The sequence below is a fragment of the Gopherus evgoodei genome, chromosome 7 (genome assembly GCF_007399415.2).
Source record: "Gopherus evgoodei ecotype Sinaloan lineage chromosome 7, rGopEvg1_v1.p, whole genome shotgun sequence".
NCBI lineage: Eukaryota > Metazoa > Chordata > Testudines > Testudinidae > Gopherus > Gopherus evgoodei.
The window spans coordinates 91,145,044-91,168,349 of NC_044328.1; the positions used below are offsets into that span (position 1 = coordinate 91,145,044).

Sequence of the window (23,306 nt, forward strand, 5' to 3'; positions counted from 1 at the left end):
CTCTCTCTGAAGCTAGAAAGGGCATCTCTTCCAGTCTCTAACCCCCAGCCCTCTTATACGGCCAGGTGTGGCCCCACCTGTGGCTGCTTTCCCCCAATCAGCCTAGCTTTTCCCCCCACTCCAGCCCTCTCCCAGGGCTGTTTTAAGCCCTTCAGGGCATGAACGGGGTTACCACCGCCCTACAAGTCCACAATACTGACTAATGGAGATATAATGGTTTTCAAAGCACTGCAAGTGAAGACTGCAGACAGAGAGATGCATATTGTGGTACAATCCCTGTTCAGAGAAGAGAATTGGAGCAAAATTTTAAAATGGCACCTTGATTCTGGACGAAAAACACATCAGTTCCCCTCTTCTCCCTGTTTGGAAACTAGCCTATACACATTTAAATTGTTATTTATTTCTTTGTGCCACCTGGTGGACTAAATTTGAAATTGCAGCAGACAGGAATGGGAATTAAGTCATAAAATAGCATGCTAATAAACCACAAATTTATTGCAGCCAGTCACAGCATATCCAATGAAAAGCCTGAAGTTGAAGAGAAGCAGAATATGTCACTGCTGGACTATAAGTAAAATATAGTAAGGATAATTTGTTACTTTTGCATTAGTTGTGCCATGCAGAAATTTTAAATAGCATAGGTTAGATTTATATAAATATTATCAAACATATATTTATATACTATATTTATATAGGGAGGAAACATAGACACTGCCATGCTAGGTGACACCTATGGTCCATCTTGTCTCCAACAGTGGCCAATACAAGTGGCTACAGAGGAAGGGTACAAGAAACCCAGCAGTAGGAAGTCATGGGATAACCTGCCCCCCCAGCCCCAGGAACTTTTGCTTTTGCCCCCCCTGAAGTTAGAAGTTGGGTTAAGCCCTGAGGCAGACCAGGAGGATTAGAACACTAATTCAAGGGTACCATCCCATGCTCTGTGGTGGCTTAGCCACATAACGCTTTTATATTTCCTGAAAGCCACCTGACCTCTTCCTCAAAAAAGAATTTTCAATGGGGAAAATGGGCTGTAGGAGGATGGGAATGGCTGGATGGCCTCCTCCAGAAGGACACTAGGACAGAAATGTAGGGTCCTTATCAGATTTTTCCAGAACCTCAGAAAAAGTTTGGTTCAAGTGTGACTTTTGGATAATTATATTGGTAAAATAAAATCACACCCCTAGCTGGAGGTTTTATTGGTACAAAATCTCTAGAGCAGGCTTCACATGCTAGACCTAACAATCAGCTTATTATAACAAGTTTTCAGTTCTGGTTTACCACTAAGAATTAATTTTCTTAACATTAATTTATTCTTTGGCCCCAATAGCATTCAATAGCAGCATTGCAAGACCTTATCTACCATACTTGACTGCATGGAAAATAGATCAGGTATAATTAAATTATGTCCTTTCCAGTCTATTTCAAATGAACTCTTATTATACAAGTCTAGTCATTTGGAAGGTATTTTGAGTCTGTGTGTTCGCTACACACTCCACAGCCCTCAAGGGTATGTCTTCATTGCTCTCAGGATTTGGTTGACAAGAGGGTAAGTTTGTGTCAAGTTTCAGGACAAAGTTCTAACGATTAGCTTTGAATGACTTCATCATGGCCAAACAACTACTCAAATCTTAACCATTGTAAGAAACTTCACTGGCAATTCATAGCATAGACATCATATGAACTATGAATGTCCTCTTCCCAAACAGTGTGTGGAAGTAACATAGGCACTGCCAAGCTAGATCAGACCTTAGGGTTGCACTTCAATTGCAGAAAACCAAACACCCTTGCCATGCCCCTTCTCTAACACCCCACCCCTGCTCATTCCCTCCCCTCCCTTCCACTCCCTCACCCTTGCTCATTCGCTCATTTTCACTGGGCTGGGGCAGAGGGTTGGGGTGGGGAGGGAGTGAGGGCTCCGGCTGCATGTGAGGGTTCTGGGGTGGGACCAGAAATGAGGGGTTTGGAGTGTGGGAGAGGGCTTTAAGATGGGGCAGGGGGTTGGGGTGTGGGGGGGGTTAGGGTTCCAGCAGTGGGTGTGGGCTCTGGAATGGGGTGGGGGATGAGGGGTTTGGGGTGCAGGAAGGGGCTCTGGGCTTGGGCAGGGGGTTGGAGTGCAGGGGGGTGAGGGCTCCATCTGGGGTTATGGGCTCTGAGGTGGGTCGGGGATGAGGGTTTTGGGATGCAAGAGGAGGCTCCAGGCTGGGACCAAGGGGTTCAGAGTGTGGGAGGGAGTTAGGGTGCAGGAGGGGGCTCAGGGCAGGATAAAGATGTTGTGGGAGTGGGAGAGGGTTCAGGATGTGGGCTCTGGGCAGTGCTTACCTTAGGCAGCTCCTGGAAGTGGCCGATGTGTCCCTGTGGCCCCTAGGCAGAGGCGCAGCCAGGCAGCTCTGTGCACTGCCTGTGCCCACACGCCCTGTCCCCGCAGCTCCCATGGGCCACAGTTCCCAGCCAATGGGAGCTGCAGAGCCAGGACTTGGGGCAGGGGCCATGCTCAGAGCCTCCTTGTCTGCCCCTGCACCCAGGGGCCCCAGGGACATGCCAGCCACTTCCAGGAGCTGCAGGGAGCCTGCCTGCCTTAGCCCCTCTGCGCCACCAACTGACTGGAGCCGGCAAGGTCTCTTTTTGACTGGGCATTCCGGTCGAAAACCAGATGCCTGGCAACCCTATCAGACCTCTGGTCAATCGCATCCAGTGTCCTGTCTCCAACAGTGGCTACTGCCAGTGGCATTAATTTCTTTAAATTCATGAGGCACAGAAGGAGACATTCATCTCTCAGTTAGACCCAGATAAACACACAGAGATAAGCACCTGAGATAGCCAGTGGCAATCAGGCTACAGAGTTAAGGCTGCCACTTGCTCAAGGATACACCTTCTTTCACACCCATGGAGTTTTTGAAGGACCCAGCCTACGTTATATATATGCTGCACAGTTAGAATGCTTAGAGTACTCTGGAATGCACTCCATATAAATCAAGGACCTTCAAAGCTGTGACTCTCTAGATCAAAGGCATCGTGTTGTCCCTCTCTAGTGGCACAGAACAAACCATGAGTTATGCAGCATATTGAAATATATGAAAGTCCCTGTCTAATAAAAGATGAAGGAAGGTAATGAACTCACCACTAGACCTGGGACTGACATTTCATTTGTTTCAAGGCCCAAAAACAGCTCCCACACCAAGTAGTTACACCTCTGGTCCTGTCCCCACTCTGCCCATGAGCACAATGGTTGCGCACTCCAAAATCCTTTCCTCACCATTGCACAGTGGCACCATACTGGTTTTCCTAATATGGGACCTGGGTAAGAGGAGGATTTCCCCCCTAAACACACAAGATAGTTACATTGTTCAATGACATTTAAATATAAAGTGGCAGACCATCTACTGATGTAAACTGCCATAGCTCCACTGAAGTCAATGGAGTTATGACAATTTCCTCAAGCCGAGGATCTGCACCAAACAGCAATATAGCTTTAAAAGAAAAAAAAGAGAGAACCACCCAAAGCTAATGGAATACAGTTTTGATACCACATTAGTCTAACCTGAGGCAAAACAGAAAAGTGTCAGGAAGAGGATCAGTTCATTAGGCTGTAATGCAAAACTGTAGGAAGTCAGTTATTGGAATATAATTTCCTGCTGGTGTATTCAGCTTGTAAAACTCTATAATTGGAAATGCTGTAAAACTAATGTGTCTTAATAATATTATGGTAACATTAGCATAAATGGCTTTTTAAAGACAGTAATAAACTAAGTGAACTTAAAATCATTCCAATAAACTGTGCGGCGATATGCCAGGCATTTTAATATTACTTTTTTTTTTTTTGCAACTTAGAGCCTGATCATTAAGCAGGAAGAATCCTAAACTTCTCTATTTGTTTTGCATACAAACTATTATTTCTGTAGCATGTAAGAACAAATGCTTAACTATTAATATATTCAGAGCTGACCGCTAGAATGGACCATCAGATCCTCTAGTCAGACCTCCTGTATAACAGAAGCCATTACATTTCAACCAGTTACTCCTGTGTTGAGTCCAATAACTTGGGATGGAGTAACACATACTTACTGGAAAAGCATCCCATCTTGATCTGAAAGCTTCAAGAAATGGAGACTCCACCACTACCTTTGGTAGCTCATTCCTGTGGTTAATCACCTTTACTATTAAAAATGTGTGCCTTGTTTCTAATTTGAATTTGTCTGGCTTCAGCTTCAAGTCACTGTTTCTTGTCATGACTTTTCTCCTCTAGATTAAAGAACCCCTTAGTACCTGGGATTTTTATCATAGACAATATCTCTGAGGTTTCTATTTTCAGATAAATAGCTATAGATTCAGGCCCTGACACCACAAAGACTTAACATTATGCACTGCAAGTCATCCCCTTGACTTCAACAGGAAAACGGACAGTGTGTATAATTAAGGATACATGTAGGTCTTAGCAGGATAAGAGCCATGGAATTTAATGGGGGTAGAAGCAGAACATAAATTGTGTTTTATTGTATGAAATGCAAATATTTCCATTTATGTTTCTCTGCTGAATACTCAATGGTGAAGGAAAAGGAGGAAAAAATCTGGAAATTAAAATCAAACTATTGCTGAAAGAAGTCTGAGCAAGCACGTTTCCTCCAGACAATTTTGGAACTTACAAGAATATTTGTGATGTCAGTTCCTGAATTGCCAAAGCCTCTCTGATCAGCTGAAATCAAGAGACATTTTAATCAATATGGGGAAATAAGAGACCAAGAAATAAATTTGAGTCTTGGCTGAAATGATAGCCAAGGATTTAAAAGTAAAATTATTTAGCTGACGGTAAATTTTTTTATTTTATTTTTTATTAACCAAAGGATATTATTCTAGTGAAAGTAGCTTGGTAAATGTAACCTGCCTGTTTAAGAATTCTTTTCATGACCGCTTAAAAAAAGAAATCTGCAATAATTTGTATTCATCTTTATTATTTCTCAAACTTCAAGAAGAAAATCTTGGTTATAAATTAAATGAGGAGTAGCAGAATCAATTACAATGTGCACCATTTTTAAGACCAGCTATTGTAGATATTAGATAATGTGTATGATAATGAATCCAGGATATTTTATTTCAGTGAAATCAAGTGTCCACACCAAAATATATGCCTGGCATTGTCTTGTCTGATGGAGCAGTGCAGTCTCACATTGTACAATGTAGAAATTCAGTTTATTGAAACTAGCAGAAGTGATCCGGCAAAGGACTTATAAGCACTCTTTGCACTGAAGACACTGCATGACAATGTCCTTGACCTCAAACTGTCTTCAGAAGTGTGTAAAAATGACTACATTTGAAGGTCAGTACCATGAATGATCTTTGAAATATGTCAAGAAGAGTATTATTCAGAAGTCGCTCTCTCTGAGTTAGTTATCTATGGGAAGAGTTGACAAGCTTATAATCAGACCCACCACATAACAAAGCAAACTCTGGGTGCAGCGTAGTGGCTTTTGATGAAAAGTGGCTCTATCAGCAGCCTGACATCAGGGTAATTACAACGTTGAATTTTGAAGCTTTATTGTGATGGCTGAAATTAGAGCTTACAGCAAATAGTTAGCTGGAGATTTGAACAGTGGAAAATACACTGTGTGGGGGAGAACAAAAAGAAGGGGATTGAATCCATTGATGTACCTCTCCAGAATGTTTACTGGTTATTTTTACTAAATTTTTGTTATTGTATGAAGGAAAACAAAAGAACTACCACAAACACAGTGAAATAAAAAACCAGGAGAGTACAACATAAAGCCATATTCATTGCATCATACAACAACAATGGTCATCTGTTCACTGATTTTCACTGTAAGAAAAACACAAAGCAAAGGGAAAAGCAAATCAGGCTCTAAGAAATGAGGGAAAGATGAAACTCAAAGCATCAAGTGGCAGACAGAAAAATTGCCACACAGAGCAAGGGAATGTATAGTAACACTTAACTTCTATATTGTACTTTTCACACATTGATCTCAAAGCACTTTACAAAGGAGGCAAGTCTCATTAGCTCCACTTTATAAAAAGGGAAACAGACTCAGTGAGTCACAAAAGATGGCCCAGTGACTGAGCTAGGAATCAAATGCAGGTCTCAAGAATCCCAGTCAAGTGCCATATCTATTGGAGGACACTGCCTCACCATATAACAGTGATACCAGTCTATGACTGTTGCCAGCTTTGTCTCACCAGGTCCAGCAATACAGCTCCCTTTATATCAGAGGTGGGCAAATTATGGCCTGTGGGCCACATCCGGCCTGCAGGACCCTCCTGCCCAGCCCCTGAGCTCCTGGCCCAGGAGGCGAACCCCCCCGGCCCTTCCCCTGCTGTTCTCCCTCCTCCGCAGCCTCAGCTCATTCCACTGCCAGTTCAGTGCTCTGGGCGGCAGGTCTGAGAGCTCCTGGGGCAGCGTGGTGGTGTGGCTGACTCCAGTTGGGCAGTGCAGCTGCCTGTCCTGGTGCTCTGGGTGGTGCAGCTGTAGCATTGCCAGCCACCGGTGCTCAAGACAGCGCGGTAAGGGGGCAGGGAGTTGGGGGGGTTAGACAGAGGGCAGGGGAGTTCAGGGTGGTGGGCAGGGGGCAGGAGTGTGGCTAGGAGTCAGAGAGGTCAAAGGGCAGGGAACAGGGAGGTTCAATGGGGGAAGGGTTCCCCAGGGGGCAGTCAGGAAGGAGAGGGGGTTGGATGGGGCAGTGGGGGATAGTCGGGGGCTGGTGTTCCAGGTGCTGTCAGGGGACAGAGGGGTGGATGGGGCAGCGGATCCCAGGGGGGATACCGGGGGCGAGAAGCAGGAGGGGTCAGATAGGGGGCAGGGCCGGGCCATGCCTGGCTGTTTTGGGAGGCACAGCCTCTACTAACCGGCCCTCCATACAGTTTTGGAAACTCGATGCGGCCCTCAGGCCAAAAATGTAGCCCATCCCTGCTTTATATAATCAATATTCCATAACTAGCTGTCAAGCAAAAACTTCTAAAAATAAAGACCAGAAGATCATTTTTCTTATTCATTTGACACCAGCTCACAAATCTGAAGTAAGCAATAAAGATCCAGACAAGTAATGGACTTGGCTACTTCCTCCATATATTTAAGAAGCTGTCCAAAAATTCTGAAAAGAAGTTAACTGAAGAATTAACTTCAGTTGTGCTAATCATGATAATAGAGTGCTAGCATGGCTAAACAGCAGAGTAATGAAGATTATTAGAGCAGCTTTTATAATTTGGAAGTAAAAAACCTAGTGAAGATTATTAGGACAAACTCTGGCAGGTTAAATGTAGAAGTATAATAAGGTAAGCCAAGAAAAAATGTGAGAAGCAACTTGCTAAGATGCAAAAATTAACAGTAAGAATTTTTTTAAGTACATCAGAAGCAGGAAGTAGGGCCACTAAATGACCAAGGTGTTAAAGGAGCATTCAAGGAAGACAAGGCCATTGCAGAGAAACTAAATTAATTCCTTGCATCAGTCTTCGCTGCAGAGGATGTGGGGGAGAAACCCACATTCGAGCTATTCTTTCTGGGGAACAAATCTGAAGTATTGTCCCACACTGCTGTGTCAATAGAAGTGGTTTTAGAACAGGGGTTCTCAAACTAGAGGTCACAAGGTTCTTACATGGGGGGGGCACGAGCTGTCAGCCTCCAACCCAAACCCTGCATTGCCTTCAGCATTTATAAGTTGTTATATATAAAAAAAGCATTTTTAATTGATAGCGGGGTCAGAGGCTTGCTATTTGAAAGGGGTCACCAGTAAAAAAGCATCCCAAACAGCCAGGCATGGCCCAGCCCTGCCCCCTATACGACCCTTCCTGCTTCTCACCCCCTGACGGCCTCCCTGGAACCCCTGTCCCATCCACCCATCCTGTTCCTGTCCCTGACAGCCCCCGGAATGTTTTAGAACAAACTGACAAATTAAATAGTAGTAAGTCACCAAGACCCAATAATATTCACCCAAAAGTCCTGAAGGAACTCAAATATGAAACTGCAGAGCTAACTGTTTTATGTAATCCATCACTGAAATAAGCCTCTGCACCAGATGACTGGAAAGTAGCTAATGTAACGTTGATTTGTGAAAAGGGCTCCAGAGGCAATCTGGGCAATTACAGGCCAGCGAGTCTAACTTCAGTACTGGGCAAATTGGTAAAAGCTATATTAAAGAAGAGAATTACCAGACACATAGGTAAACACAATTTATTGGGGAGGAGTCAACAAGGCTTTTGTAAAGAAAATTCCTCCCTCATCAATCTTTAAGAATTCTTTGAGATTGGCAACAAGCATGTAAATAAGGGTGTTCCAGCTGATATAGTGTACTTGGATTTTCTGAAAGCCTTTCTCAAGGTCCCTCACCAAAAGCTCTTAAGGAAACTAAGTAGCCGTGGGATAGCAGAGAAGGCCCTTTCATGGATCAATTATTGCACAATTGCAAGGAGTTATAGGGGATCTCACTAAAGTGGGTAAATGGGCAATAAAATGGCAGATGAAATTCAATGCTGATAAGTACAAAGTAATGCAAACTGGAAAAAAAGAATCCCAACTACACATATATAATGATGGAAACTGAAAACTTCAGCTTACTGCACAGCAGTGGTCAAAAGGGCTAACAAAATGTTAGGAACTATTAGGAAAAAGAAAGTAAGACAGAAAATATTATAATGCAACTAAATAAATCTGTGGTGCATGCACCACACCTTTAACGCAGTGTCCAATTCTACTTGCTCCATCTCAGAAAGGTTATAGAATAACCGGAACGGTTCAGAGAAGGACAGCAAAGATGATCAAGGATATGGAATGACCACCATACCGGGAAAGACTAAAAAGATTAGGTCTGTTCAGCCTAGAAAAGAGACAATTAAGGGTGGGGATATGATATAGATCTATAAAATCCTGAAGGGTGTGGAAAAAGTGAATAGAGACGTGTTATTTACCTTTCCCACAATACCTGATTAAATTAATAGGCAGCAGGTTTACTACAAACAAGAGGAAGCACTTTTTCACACAATGCACAATTAACCTATGGAACTCATTGCCATGGAATATTGCGATGGCGATGATATAGCTGGGTTCAGAAAAACACTAGATACATTCATGGAACAATGACTATTAGCCAGGATGGTCATGGATGCAATACTACGCTCAGGGCGACCCTAAACCTGACTACCAGAAGCTGGGAATGAAAGACAGGCCTGGATCTCTCCAAAATTGCCCTGTTCTGTACAATCCCTTTGAAGCGCTGGTACTGGCCATTTTCAGAGACAGGAAACTGGTCTAGATGGACCATTGGTCTGTCTCTGTATGGCCATACTTATGTTCTTATCATATATTTCCACTTCATGGCTTCTGCTTCCTATTTTTAATGGTCATTTAGGTGCAGATGCACGTTTGTGCACTACATAACATTAGCATAGTCACAAGCTTACACTGTGTACTTCAACAGCAGTATTGGGAATAAAAATATCCAATAAAGACTGTGAAAAGTTGGCCATAAGGACTGGTGGTGGGATACCTCTGAGCTACTCATTCCCTTTATCAGTCCACTGTTACATCACTTTGATCATGAGGTTTGTCTATGCTAACTTACTCTATTGCTTAGCTATTTTTTTTCTATAGCAGCAAAAGTAGGTATATTTCTAAGAATACTTAGATCATTGCTAGTGCTAGTTTTATTGCTGCCTTGCAATGCAAAAAGCTTCATTTATGGAATGTGGCACTTTTCAAACATCACCTGAATGCCTCAGCCAACTCAAAATGAAATACTAATGTAGTAGGCTGCCCTCTAATCTACAACATTGATTCTTTCTGCTTACTGGTAATCCTTTGTGAAGAGCATACTTTATACAGTCAAGGAGGCGCAAAGGACTAAACATATCTATTATATTGTGTTAAATAAACATTTGTGAGTACTGAAAGATGTGTGATGCATGTTTATATGCTGCATGCTTCTTTGATGATTGGATAACAGAGCCAGATTTTCAAATGAATAAAACGCTTAATTGCAAACTAAAATGTTTCTTCAATTATACACCTAATTTATATCAGTATTCCCCATGACTGTGTGGATCGGCAATTTATGCATACAAATAACCATTTAGATGGTTAAGCTGAATTTTGGACATGTAAATCCAGGATTTTTGTTCACAATTTAAGCACATAACTGTGTACAGTCCTGGCATTCTGCCACATGAAACTCTGGTCCTGTATGTCAAAAAAGCACTGTTTTGAATTGCAGAGCTAAAAGAATGGGAAAATGTAATGTTTTTATTTTGAAAAGAACAATGAAAATATTCTTCAGTGTAGAGGGTTTTTCAGTGGGTTAGAATGGAAATGATTTGCTCATATAGATGAACTTGGCTGGTGAATCTTTAATGTGACTGGAGAACTAATCTCTCACACTAGATACAGGTACTAAACAGCTGTATGTCTCTGATTTTAATTTGGGCACATAAACTAATCAAAGATGCCCTTTATAACTGCCTCTATTTTCAATAAGATTCTAGCAGAGAAAATAATACTGGTGGAAACTGTCAGAGAGATAATGACAGGAATCGTTCTCATAAGGTATCATTCTACATGAATGTTGTCTTGCTCTTCATTTTAGAGCCAAGGATCTCTTTGTTAAGCTCATTAATGGTTTACAACAGTGCTAGCATGTTGCCTCCAGAACAAAGGGTATATTAGTACAGAGTGGAATGTTGCCATCAAGGATAATTATAACATGCAGTATACAGTAGAAAAGCCTACTACCTCTCTCAAAAATGCTGGTGTCCTTATCACTGTTGAAGAAGATGAAAATACCAGGATCTCTGCATTAGTAAGAATTCCTGTGCACGCAGCCTTCTCTTCCAAAGGCTTTCTAAACAAAACCACTAATTCAAGTCACAAATACAAAGATCTTGAAGCTGAATTAATTGTAAATAAAGCACAGTAGATGGCCCAGCGCTATCTGTAGAACAAATGCAGCATGGCTGAAGCCAGCATCAAATTATGATAATGTCTATTGTAACTTCATTTTATGGTACCAGGCAAAAGCACAGATGTAGGTGGAGCATGAGAAACGTACATAACAAACTGGAGAAATGCCCAGCTGAAGAAAAGGCACCAAGCATTGATAATGGAATTCTTCACTCTTAGGTCATTTGTTTGAATCCAGTTCTGAGCCATAGTGGCCAAATGTCATTGCCACTGTAGGATGTCTCTGGTGACCTATATGAAATGAGTTGGGAAGTCTCATTCAGTACTGAATCAACAAGTGTCCAAATCATCATTATAATCGAGGCTAAAAACTTAATGGAGACAACTTTTCACCTCTACACTGCCCTTCAAAATAGGGGTCTGGCATATTGGCAGAGCAGTATGAAGACAGCTCAAAGTGTTACTCCTGAGGGCATTCTACACCAAAAAAATTAAAATTATGAGCACAATATTTAAAAATTCTGCAAGTTTTATTTGTCAATAAATAAATGCAGAGCTTCCAACACGGCAGTGGGGAGCACAGGCAGTGGGGAGATCACCATGCAGCACCCCCACCCCCAGGACATGGACTCAGCAGTGAGGTTGCACCTGACCCTGACACAGCACAAGGCCTAGGTTTGCCTCAAACACCCTGGGGCCCTGCCCCTCTTCCCCAGGCATGGATCAGGCAGGTTCAACCAGGCAGGATCCAAGTGTGGAGGGTCTCAATGTGGAGGGACCAGGAGTGGGGTGAGAGGGTTCTGTGTGGGACAATCTGGGTGCAAGTAGCTCAGTGGGGGGTATAGGTATGGGGGATATGGATGCACAGAGGCTTGTGGCGGGGACGGGTCCAGATGCAGAAGCAATGGGACTCTGCAGGGGCTTCCAGGTGAAGATGGTTGGGGATCAGCAGAGGGGTCTGGGTGTGGGGGGCCTAGCGGGACAGGGGAGTCTGGGTGCTGGGGCAGTGGGGCTTGGTGGAGTGGAGCTCTGGGTTCAGCTAGTTGGGAGTCAGTGGTGTGGGGATCTGGATGTGGGGGCTCAGTGTGATGCAGGTGGCTGGGCATCAGGATGGAGGTTTGAGTGTAGGGAGCTTAGTGCTAGGTGGTCTGGATGCAGGGGTGGGGATCTGGAGGCAGGGGGTCTGGGTGCAGGGGGACTCCAGAGGCAGGGGTTGAGGTTCAGTGGGGTGGGGTTCAGGTACGGAGGGCTAGGAGGGTTCTGGATGTACCCAGTGAGGCTTGGCAGGGGTATATGAGTGTGGGAGGTCTGGATGCATGGGGGTTGGGTGGATGGAGGAGCAGCTCCCCGAACAGTGACCTCTGCCCCCACAGTTGAGGAGTGATGGGGGCAGGAAGCTGGAAGATGCTGAGCTTCCTGCAGCTGGGAGAGGTTTCTGGGGGTGGGTCTGACCCAGACCCAAACCCTCTTTGCAGGAGAAGAGGAAGTCCTGTCCTCTCCTGCCTCCAGCCCACACAGGATTAGCAGCTGAGCTCACCTCAGGGTAAGAGCCACTGTTTGGGGTTTCCCCAGGCCTGCAGTGATTTACCTCTTCGGTGGCGGATCTGGGTGCCAGAAACAATGTATCTGCTCTGCTAGAGAATGGTGTGTGACTGCTTTTGCAGCTTCCCTTTGCTTCCTTTTCAGAAAGTCATTTTTCTGTGGGAAAGCAAAGAAATCTGTAGGGTGCATGAATTCTGCACACAAACAGTGGTGCAGAATTCCCTCAGGAGTAAAGTGTGAAGTTTTTTTAGTGAGCATCTCTTACTACTACTTGTTTCCCATAAACCAAGAAGTAGGGCGGACTGGCAAACGAATTCTGGTTCAGGAAAAGTTTAGAGGTTTCAGAATTTGGTTTTGTACCACATCAAAGCACAAATGAGATTTTTTTTGAGTGAGTGAGAAAGAGAAAAAACCCTATAGCCTGATGTTAGAACAGTCTCTTGGGCTGCAGGAGATGCAGGTTCAAGACTTGCTCTGCCTGATTTGGAGCAGGACTCAAACCTGGGTCTCCCACATTGCAGGGGAGCACCCTAACTACAGGGCTGGGAGGGGCCCTGGTGAAAGTTTTGTCAAAACCACTGTGTTTCCACAAAAAGCTCAGTTTAGATTAACTGGCATTTTCCAACAACAAAATGTTTCACTGAAAAATTCCTGGCCATCTTGACAAGGAGCAATACAGCTCACACTTACCAATGCTGAAGCGTCATCCCATTTACATTCCTCACTAAACATTATGGACTGAGGTTGTACAAGACTACTTCAAGGCAAACCAAGGCAGCCACCTTTCCTAACATGGCCACTGATTCTGGGCACCTTACCTTTTGGTGTATGAAACTGGGCACTCAAAAATCAGTGATCACTTTCGCAAAATTTTGACCTGAGTTTGAGAGCCAAATCCAGCCTTGATGTAAGTGCCGTTAGACTTCAGTGGAACTTTCAGCTGCTTACAACTGGGTTACATTTGACCCAATGTTCCTGCAGTTGCCAAGCAGACTGTATCAAAATCATTATCTTGCATCTTCCAAATCACTGCATTAAAATGACTGACTGGAAGTTTGGAGAGTAATTGATTATCTAGAAACTTTAACATGCTGCCCTCAGCACACACAGTCCTGTGGCAACTGCACCAACTGTTTACAGGTAAAAGAAATGTAGATAATATATATGAAATACCTGTAATGTGCTTAACAGCTGGAGGCAGGGAGACAAACCAATTGTATGGAACCAGCCAGCTCCCTGCAAACCCGTTGCTAGTGTTCTGTAACTACTAGTACCGCCCAGAGCTCCGTTCAGTAGTCAATGCACTGGTCCTTCACTTTGGTGGACACTACCACCATCACCAGTTTTTTGCAAAGTTCAATGTGCACCTTGACTGCATTTACCCAGGACCAATTCTACACCTGCTATGAGTGTTAAGCAGGAAATGTGGCTAATACAGTAATTCCTTGCTTATCATTGTAGTTCTGTTCCTGAAAAATGTGACTTTAAGCAAAACGATGTTGAGGGAATCCAATTTCCCCATAAGAATTAATGTAAATGGGTGGAGGGGGTTAGGTTTGAGGGAAATTTTTTTCACCAGACAAAAAACTATATATATATACACATACACAGAATATACGTTTTAAACAAACAATTTAATACTGTACTCAGCAACGATGATTGTGAAGCTTGGTCAAAGTGGCGGAGTCAGAGGATGGGATATTTTCCAGGGAATGCCTTACTGCTAAATGATGAAATAGCATTCGACTGAGTCCTCAAGGGTTAACACATTGTTGTTAATGTAGCCTCACACTCTACAAGGCAGAACGAATGGAGGGAGGGGAGACAGCATGGCAAAGACAGAGACACACACCCTGTGTGTGAAAGAGAGATGCACATTGCCCCTTTAAATACGCCGACCCCATTCTAAGTACACTGCCTTTAAAAACATCAGGAAGTTGAGACAGCAGCTGTGGCCAGCAAGCTCTCTCTGGCCTGAGCCCTGTCCTGTCCACACCCTGCTCTATACGGAGAAGGGGTAAGTGGGGGGGCAGGAATGAGGGGAGGGGGACACCCTGACTTTAGCTCCCCCTTCCCCCCTCACCTGCACAGCAAGCAGGAGGCTCCCGGGAGCAGCTCCAAAGCAGAGGGCAGGAGCCTCACATGGCAGTGAGGGGAGGTACAGCTGAACCAGAGGCAATTGGTAGCCTTCTGGCGGCTGCTGCACAGGGAACTTAGGGGAGCTGATGCAGGGCTGCCGGTCCACCCTGGTTCCAAGCCCCGCCTAGCTATCTCCAACAGGCTGCACTTCCTGCAACCAGTGGACAAAGCAGGTGGCTGCCAAAAAATATTATAAGGGAGCACTACACAACTTTAAACAAGTGTGTTCCCTAATGGATCAGCAACGTAACAACGAAACAATGTTAACCATGATGACTTTAAGCGAGGAGTTACATAGTGGAGTTAGATGGCCCAAAGTAGTGTGGTGGCCAGCTTGGGGGCATGACTAGCCTCTGGACCCCTGTGCACCTGCTACCAATGGAAGCATGTGGCTAAACAGAAGGATGCTGTTTCCTTCTTGGAAAAGCATTATCTTGCTACAGAGTGCATTGTTTTTCCAAGTCTCCTTACCCATTCTACCTTCAGCTCAGGACCCTACTACGTGCCAGGCCATGCTCCACACACCTCATGCTCACAGAAGCAAAGTCGTGCCCATCATATTTGGAAATGATAAAAGTGCATGGAGTAAAAGGAGCAAATTAGATGCATCTGTTGAATGTTTTTCTCTCTGTTTCCTTGTGTTAAAAAAGAAAATGTCACATTTGTAAAGCTGTAGTACTTGTGCCATTTGAAATGCCTTTTTTTGCCAAGTGAACTCTCAAAAATTAGACATTATTGTAGAAAGTGATGCCTAATTAGTGAGTGTCATTTAGAATATTCAGATTTATATTACAACCTTCCAGTTTTCAAGCCCTAAAAATGCCATTAATAGGCTACAGAAATATGTGGGCTGGTCACAAAGACAATAGACCTGGGTTACAGCTGTTCCTGCAGCTGCCACAAGCCTCATGTGCTCCAGCATTGACAGTGATTGATAGCCAAATTATATTGCTAGTACATTTCTGTATCAAGCTCATTATTAGACCCAATGCCTTGGTTGCTCTAGGGAATTAGTTTCATTTAGCTGTTCACAAGATGGATTCTAATTTCTTCATACAATAATGTAGACTAAATTAACAAACATCAGGAATAAACCATTGATGAGCCATAAACAATAGGACCAATAATAATTGAAAAGGGAAGGCTAAAATTTCACTAGCTAAAATCACTGCTAAAATGAGAGAATTTACTCTTCAGATGAACAACTGAAACCTTATATGACAATTATTTCACATCTTTTTAGCTCAGTTACTGTATGTTGAACTTCTAAGAAGCCTTTTGTTATGTTAATACAAAAAAGTCCCTTAGGCATATTTTTTTCCATCTTATGTTCTTAAGTTTTTGTTAATATTGCAAATAGCCATAGTTAATGTTCTTATGAATGGCATAAGGAAACAAATTCTTCTCTCAGCCACACTGGTAAAAGTCTGGAGCAATTATTGTTTTAATCCAGAGTAACTCCAATGAGTAGCGGTGCAGGTGAGAAGAATTTGGCCCAGCAAGTATGAAACTTCCACAGCTAATCTTCTCTTTGGATTTTTGTAGGCCTATGGTCATAATGATAATACTTAGCACTTTCAAACTAATGAGCTATACATGCTATCTAATACCAGTAAATCTTCACTACATGTGTGTGATGTAAATAGGTCAGTTTAGAAAAGAGATAACTAAGGGGGGGAATATAATAAGAGGGCTATAAAATCATGAACAGTGTGAAGAATGTGAATAAGGAAGTGTAATTTACCCCTTCACATAACACAAGAACCAGGGGTCATCCAATGAATTAATAGGTAGAAGGCTTAAAACAAACATAAGAAAGTATTTCTTCATACAATGCACAGTCAACCTTTGGAAGTCATTGCCAGGGAATACTGTGAAGACCAAACGTATAACTGGGTTCAAAAAAGAATAAGATAAGTTCATCAAGGATAGCTCCATTAATGGCTGCTAGCCAACATGGTCAGGGACTACAACTCCCTGACGAACCTCTGACTGCCAGAAGCTGGGACTGGATTATAGGGGATCAATCACTCAATAATTGCCCTGTTCTGCTCATTCCCTTTGAAGCACCTGGCACCAGCCACTGTCAGAAGACAGACTACTGGGCTAGATGGACCAGTGTCTGACACTGTATGTCCATTCTTATTATGGGCACAGCAAGTACTGACACTGAGCGAGATGGCTGCGCAAGTGTTCTCATTCTATAGCCTCGTGCTCAACTACTTATAACTTTTCCCAATCTGTATTTTGGGGGCCTGAAATTTGGCAGATCGAGTCTCAGTCTAGGAATGAATCTTCTTGACAAGTTTAAGCAAAATTAGTTATGTTCTTTCTTGAAAACAAAGATCAAACCAAGTACACTTTTCTCATTTTAAGTAAAATGTTGTGATTTTTCTCTTTGAACAACTGTAGATTCTCAGAGGTTTTGAAACAGAATCTGGAAATCTGACAAAATCCCTGGTTTGCAAAGTGCCTTTCAGTAGTTTGGTGACAATCGGTTGTGTTCTGAAAAGGTTATAAGGGTTTGAATAAATTGTCATATCACGTTGTGAGGAAAGTCATGAGTAGATGAGCACCCATGAGCATGCATATGGTACATTTTATTGACAAGTTAGGTTTGAAATCTTTGGAATAATTAAAACAAACAAACAAACCTGAATTCTCAAAAACATAATATAAAAAAAAAGTACTATGTTCACTTCCTTCCACCTGTAAAGCCATGTTCTGCTGTGTCATAAATCAGCTTGTGCAAAGCTGGGAGGCAGTGAGAAATTAAATCCCTGGAGTCCCTATAAAAACCCTGTGTCAAATAACTTTCTCATACATAATACTCAGATTGTATGGTCTGTTATCTTATCATCTCCCCAGACTAGAATCAATTACTGTTCCTGCTGGCATTGGTAAGATGGAAATGCCCTGAACTGATTTGTCCTGGCTCCTGTGGGAAGAGCAATGAGCAGCAGGATTTGTTATACTCTTCAGATTCAGAAGGCATAGCCAGTGCTTCCCCCTAGCACTTATTGGTGTGCAAGGGAAGGTAGAGCCATGACCCTGACCTTGTCTCACCCTGACATCTCTCCACTCGCACTGTAGCCAACATTCAATAGCACTCTCAGGACCTGCAAATAGCAAGTGTGCACTATAGAGGTCAGGAAGGGAAGAAAGAGGGTCTCTGGGAAACTTGGATGCTGTCTAATGTAGTCAGATGTGGGCAAGTATAACTGAACCTTCAGAGCTACATTGCAAAGCACCTAAAGCAGCATCTGAAAAAAGTGATTTGGTCTAAACACTGTACTACTTTGATCAGGGTACACAAAGAAATAGATTAAACAAAATCCAAAGGAAGAAAATTCTTCTGATCTCCATTATGGAGGATATAATTAGACTTTCAAAAGTACAAACTTCCCTTCTTTGATCTATAATTGCAGCAAGCTTTAAAAGTCCTATTCAAATTTTACTCAAAGCTTCTGTTTACAGAGTTAAGGTTTCTTACAAATAAACTGTAAATGATGTTTTTAAAATAAAAACTAACCTGATTTTTATGTAAATAATGAAAAATTATTGTACATATTGTGGTATATCATCAGGCAAATCTGAGCTGTAACAGCCACAGGCCTGGGAATACTCAAAGGCAGGATTTACATTAGGCAATTTCTAGATAAACCAGGTGCATGTATCAATTACTTTAGAATTCTAGACATCTGAAGACAATGGAAGTCCTTTTTTTAAGAAAGTTATTGTAATCATCCTTATGCTACAGCTGTTGGCAGAAAACAGCAAAACTGAAACGTGCTGGCTTGTAATGAATTGGCCTCATCTTTTAACTCATCATATGCGAGGAGACAAAGCAGCTGGAACACTGGAGGAGGCATAACTTCTGAGCTGTAGGTAGTACAGGTCTAGTCACATTGTACGGTGCACTGAGGGCTAAATTGTATCCTCTACATAAGTGGCTGTGCAAGGTGTTGGGTGTCGGGGAAGGTACAAGTAGCAAGAAGTGGCCCATTATTTGCCTTGCTGACTTTGAAACAGGAGAATTGTCATTTGGGATCCTAAGCTTATTTGAAGTGGCAGCAGATACTAAGATTCAATCAATCTCTTTATGAAGGCTGTTTTCTAGAGATGTAGTCAGTAGGACATGTCTCCACACCTTGATCTGAGAATGCTTAAGATGAAACTGCACACATTACTAGTAAAATTTGCCCCTGCATTCTATGCAAGAGCAGAGAAATGTTCACTTTACCTTCCTCAGGAGAAGGGTGTACGTGTGTAGACTTTTAGAACAGCAAAGACTGAGAAAGAGGTGCTTTCCCTAATTAGTACAAAGATAGCAATTCTTTATCCTCCTAAATTGCACCTTCTCATTGGTGATGTAAAACAGAACATGCCCCAACAGGGTAAGAGCTTATGGTCTACTGGAATACATACTTTGCCATCAAATGCTTTCTTCCACCTCAGAAAGGCATCTGGGTGTGGCTTATTGCTATTAGTGTATGATTTGGTTATTTAGACACTTGAAAACATCTTGAGGAAGCTATATGCAATGTATTCTGCCATGAAGAAATCCTTCCTACTTGGAGGATAAGTGAAAATAGTAGGGGGGGAGGAATCCTCTAACATTTTAAATATAATCCATAGTTCATTCATTTTTTCTTCTTTGCCACTAAGATTTTCTGGTCTGCTTGAACATATGGAAGGGCAGCAGGTGCTCTTTTGTTAACCCCTTGCATGTTAGCAGATGTTAAAACATGCCTAACGCTGAGGAAGTGCTGTTATCTCAATGAGGCAGGTGCTGCTCATTAACTGCATAAAGGAGTTGAAAGTGGCTGTCTAGGAAGAAGCTCTGAAGGGAATAGTAGAGACAGCCATGCTCAGAGAGGATGTTTAGCATATGTCTGCCCTGCAATAAAAGACTGGCAGCAAAGGTGTGGCTGGGTCAGTTTGCTAAGGCTTGGGGACCAAAAAATGCTCTGTAGACATTTGGGCTCGGATTGGAGCCTGGACTTGGAAGCCTTAACCCCAGCCCAAACATCTAGACTGCAACTTTTAGCCTGCAGTCCAAGCCTTAGGAGCTCAAGTCAATTGACTTGATGTTACATTTTTTTTATTGCAGTCTAAACATACCCTTAGGCTGAGGCTTATGGTGTTTTGGTTTTGGGGTCTCAAGAAAGCAATGCCCTAGTGTAAGGGGAGATTTTGGCAAACCAGTAAAGTGCTTAAAACCCATATTGCTTATTGCTAAAAGTAGCCAAGTCAGCAGGCCATAAATTGGCCATGCAATAGCCTCAGCTTAACCAAGGCAGGAGGCGGTTTTGGGCGCCACTGAAAGTGCAGTTTGACCCCACATCCTTCCTGATAAGAATTGTGTTGAAATTGCTGATACAAGCATTTTAGAAGATCAGGAAGCTTGTCTATGTGCCCTCAGGAATGTGTCTGTCAGCCATTCTGAGAGTTGTTTTTAGAGTGCAGTTAGTTTGCTCCACTTGGCCTGACCTTTGGGGGTGTCCAGCTATATGTAGCCTTTGTTTAATTCCAAACACTTGGGTTAATTGATCAGAAAGAAACCTCTTGCTTGATCTTTGAGACTGCTTGCTTAACAAGTTTTCTTTAAGTGACGTCATTATATTACTAATGTATAAATAAGGTGAAAAATGTTGAGGTAGTTGGACTCTCCCTCTAGACACATCTTGTGGTCCCCACCAGCAGATGGAAGATTTGGCCACGAGAAGGCTGCCTCTGTGCCACTCGAGAGCCACACTCAGCTTTGGTCATTATTGAGGGTTGGGGGTGGTTTACTAACCTGTTGCGGATGTGTGTAAGTGCTTGAGACTAAGTAAAGGTTAGCTTTAAGTGACAGCACTGTTGTGTTTCCCTGTTTGTGCCAGCCATCTATTGGTCAGACAGCCGTATCTCCCTTGATTCATTTCCTGACACCACCTCACACAGAGTATAAGTACCCAAGAGCTTTGGGTTGAAGGAACCCTGGGTAACACTTGGAGGATCTGTGTTTAGGCACTCACACAGGGTCTCAGCTCTAAGGGCAGGGAGGGACTTGGTCCATTCATAGGACCTCTTCTCTCTTCCCCAGAAAGCTCTTTAACTGCCACTCTGAGCTTGTATTCTGTGCTTTAGTCACAACTGCCACTACTCACACCTCCATATATATTATATTGAAAAACTGCATTAAGGTTGCAAAGTCAAGTATTTTTACGTTAGGAAAGATCAGAATTAAAATTTTCCATGCAACCTTAATTTGGGCCCTTTGCATAGATATGTTATGATGCAGTCTGTCTTTGTACCCCTCTGAGCCAATCGTGGATCCCTCCATATGTGTGTGTCTGTACCGCCAGCTCTGCACACTCTGGCTCCTGCAATCCTCTCTTCTCCTATTGTCCACCCATTCCTTGCCCTTCTGCATTCCAATCAGGCTGTTCCCTCTTCTCCTCCAGGCTGCCTGGGCAACAGCAGCACTGACTGGACAAGAGACTGTCACCCTGCTCTCAATCCCTGTACCTGCAGCACCTGGGAGGAGCAATTGCAGTGAAAGTCTTGCTCAGTCCCCTGCAGCCATAGGCTGAAGCATGCTCAGTGCAGATGGAATTTTCAGGGAATTTAGCTGCCAAACTCTAACAAGTCTCTACTGAGTATGTGCAAACTGATTTGTCAGATGTTTATAACTTGGCCATATTTGGGCAGACATTCATACGGATGGCAAAAGGTGTATTCCTGGCACCAGGGCAACATTCCTGCCAAATTTTAAATCCCTTCACCAGAGTATGGAAGTGCCAGAGCTTCTCAGGAAATCACTTGTAAAACAACATATTTTTCCCTATCCTCATACTCAGACATCATTTTAGCTGGTACTTTCCAATTAAACTCAGCCTGAGGCAGACACCTAGCATGGGAAATTTCAGCCTAAACAGCAAGGTTACTAGCAAGTTAAAACAGGGTCTGATAATGGAAAGAGTTGGGCAAACTTAACTCTAGATGGCATTACCCTTTGCCTAGAATTACATGTCTGTGTATCTGTGTATTCCAGTTAGAAGATAAATAGCATTTGTCCCTCCTTATTTCAGAGTTTACCTCATCCATCCTGTTTCCAGGAGCGGCGCCAGGGTTTCTGGTGCCCTAGGCAGAATTCAAGGGGTGGCGTTTTGTGTGCTCCCCACAGAGCGCGCAGGAGCTTCCAATTCCACACCCATCGCACCGCCGAAGGACCCTCAGCCGAAATGCCGCAGGCAGCAGTGGCAGTCATTGAGCTGCTCAATTGCCTGCCTCTGTTTTCCGCGGCACATTGGCAGAAGGTCTTTCTTCGGCTGCGCGACAGGAGTGGAATCGAAATCTCCCATGGAGAGTGCAAAAAATGCCCCCTCCCCCCCCAATCCTGGCGCCCAAGGCAAAAGCCTAGGGTCACTTAATGGAAGCACCGGCCCTGCCTGTTTCCGTGCTGGTAACGCTCCTGCCAGTTTAAACCAGTTCTGTAAATGCTGTTTCTACCATTGCTGCTTCATATACTGTCACAGCCAAATGGTAAGCTCACTGCAGAAGTTGGCTCAGAGACCAAAGTCAGTTCTCCTGCATATTTCTTTAAATGCTTGTCATTCTAATGGCTCAACCCCTTTTATCTCTTAAGACATGGAGTTTAACACTCCCAAACATGGAAAAAGGTTGTGGCATCTTTTGTTTTTTTTAATGGAAATGGTCTTGTCTTAGAAGGAGAAACCCTAAGGCCAAGTACATTGGCCTGAACACTCAAGATCTACAATATGAGACAACATCTCTGAATGAATCCAATTTCAATTTAACTCTGTTTACAAGATGGAATATTTGTCTTATGAGCAGGACAGGGAAAATGTAGTTACATGGACTGTTTGAAAAGTGTTTTACAGAAGTAAAATACCAAATTATCAAAGAAGAAAAGTGTTCAGTTCACTCCTTTGTATTCATTTTTGCTACAGGATGTCTTTATTCTCTGATTTATTTGTTTGCAACACAGGATGCTAGGAGGTGTATGCAGGGAAATGCAGGGAACTGGGAATTAGGACTCCACTGTTCTATTCTTTTTTGTGTCAATTCTTGCTGTGTGGCCTTGAGCAAGTTACTTTCCCTCTCTCTGACTCTGCTTTCCTTCTTCAGAATAATAATATCAAGCTCTCATCTAGCACTTTTCATCAATAAATCTCAAAGTCTTTACAAAGAAAATCAATATCATTATTCCTGCTTTACAGCTGGGGTACAGACAGATGAGGTGACTTTCCAAGGTCACTCTACAGGTAGTGACAGAGCCAAGAACAGAGCCAGGTCTTCTATATCCTAGTCCAGTGCTCTAGAACCCACTAGTTCACACTGCTCCCTGCACTTAACACTGCTAATCTTACCCTACCACGCCTCATAGGAGTGGAATGAAATTTGACAATGTTCAGAAGCTATCAATGCACCACTAAGATAAGATAATAAAGGACTGAGCAGAGCACATGGCGCGTGCAGCACTGAACTCCCACATAAGCCTTCAGGTGCCAGTAGTGCATAGGCCTGGAATAGCCCTGCTCAAAAGGTCAAACGTCATCCAAAATGATAACTCACTCAGAGAAATACCTTTGGGCATAACACAAATAATGGGAGCAGCTGCTGCTTCTGTGGCCAACTCAAATAGAGGAAACTTGGCTTGCTAAAGTGTGTAGGGCGCATAGCATGAGATTCTAATATATTGGGCACCCAGCAGAACCCAGCATTAACC

The 23,306-nt window shown here is 43.2% G+C and overlaps 1 long non-coding RNA gene across 1 annotated transcript; it reads left to right on the forward strand.

The window, feature by feature from the left end:
* The first annotated feature begins 7,280 nt into the window (after positions 1 to 7,280).
* On the forward strand, positions 7,281 to 22,869 carry LOC115654244. The gene is made up of 3 exons (XR_004001144.1): positions 7,281 to 7,361; positions 16,332 to 16,339; positions 22,860 to 22,869. It is a non-coding gene; the product is annotated as an uncharacterized LOC115654244 (long non-coding RNA).
* The last annotated feature ends 437 nt before the right edge of the window (positions 22,870 to 23,306 follow it).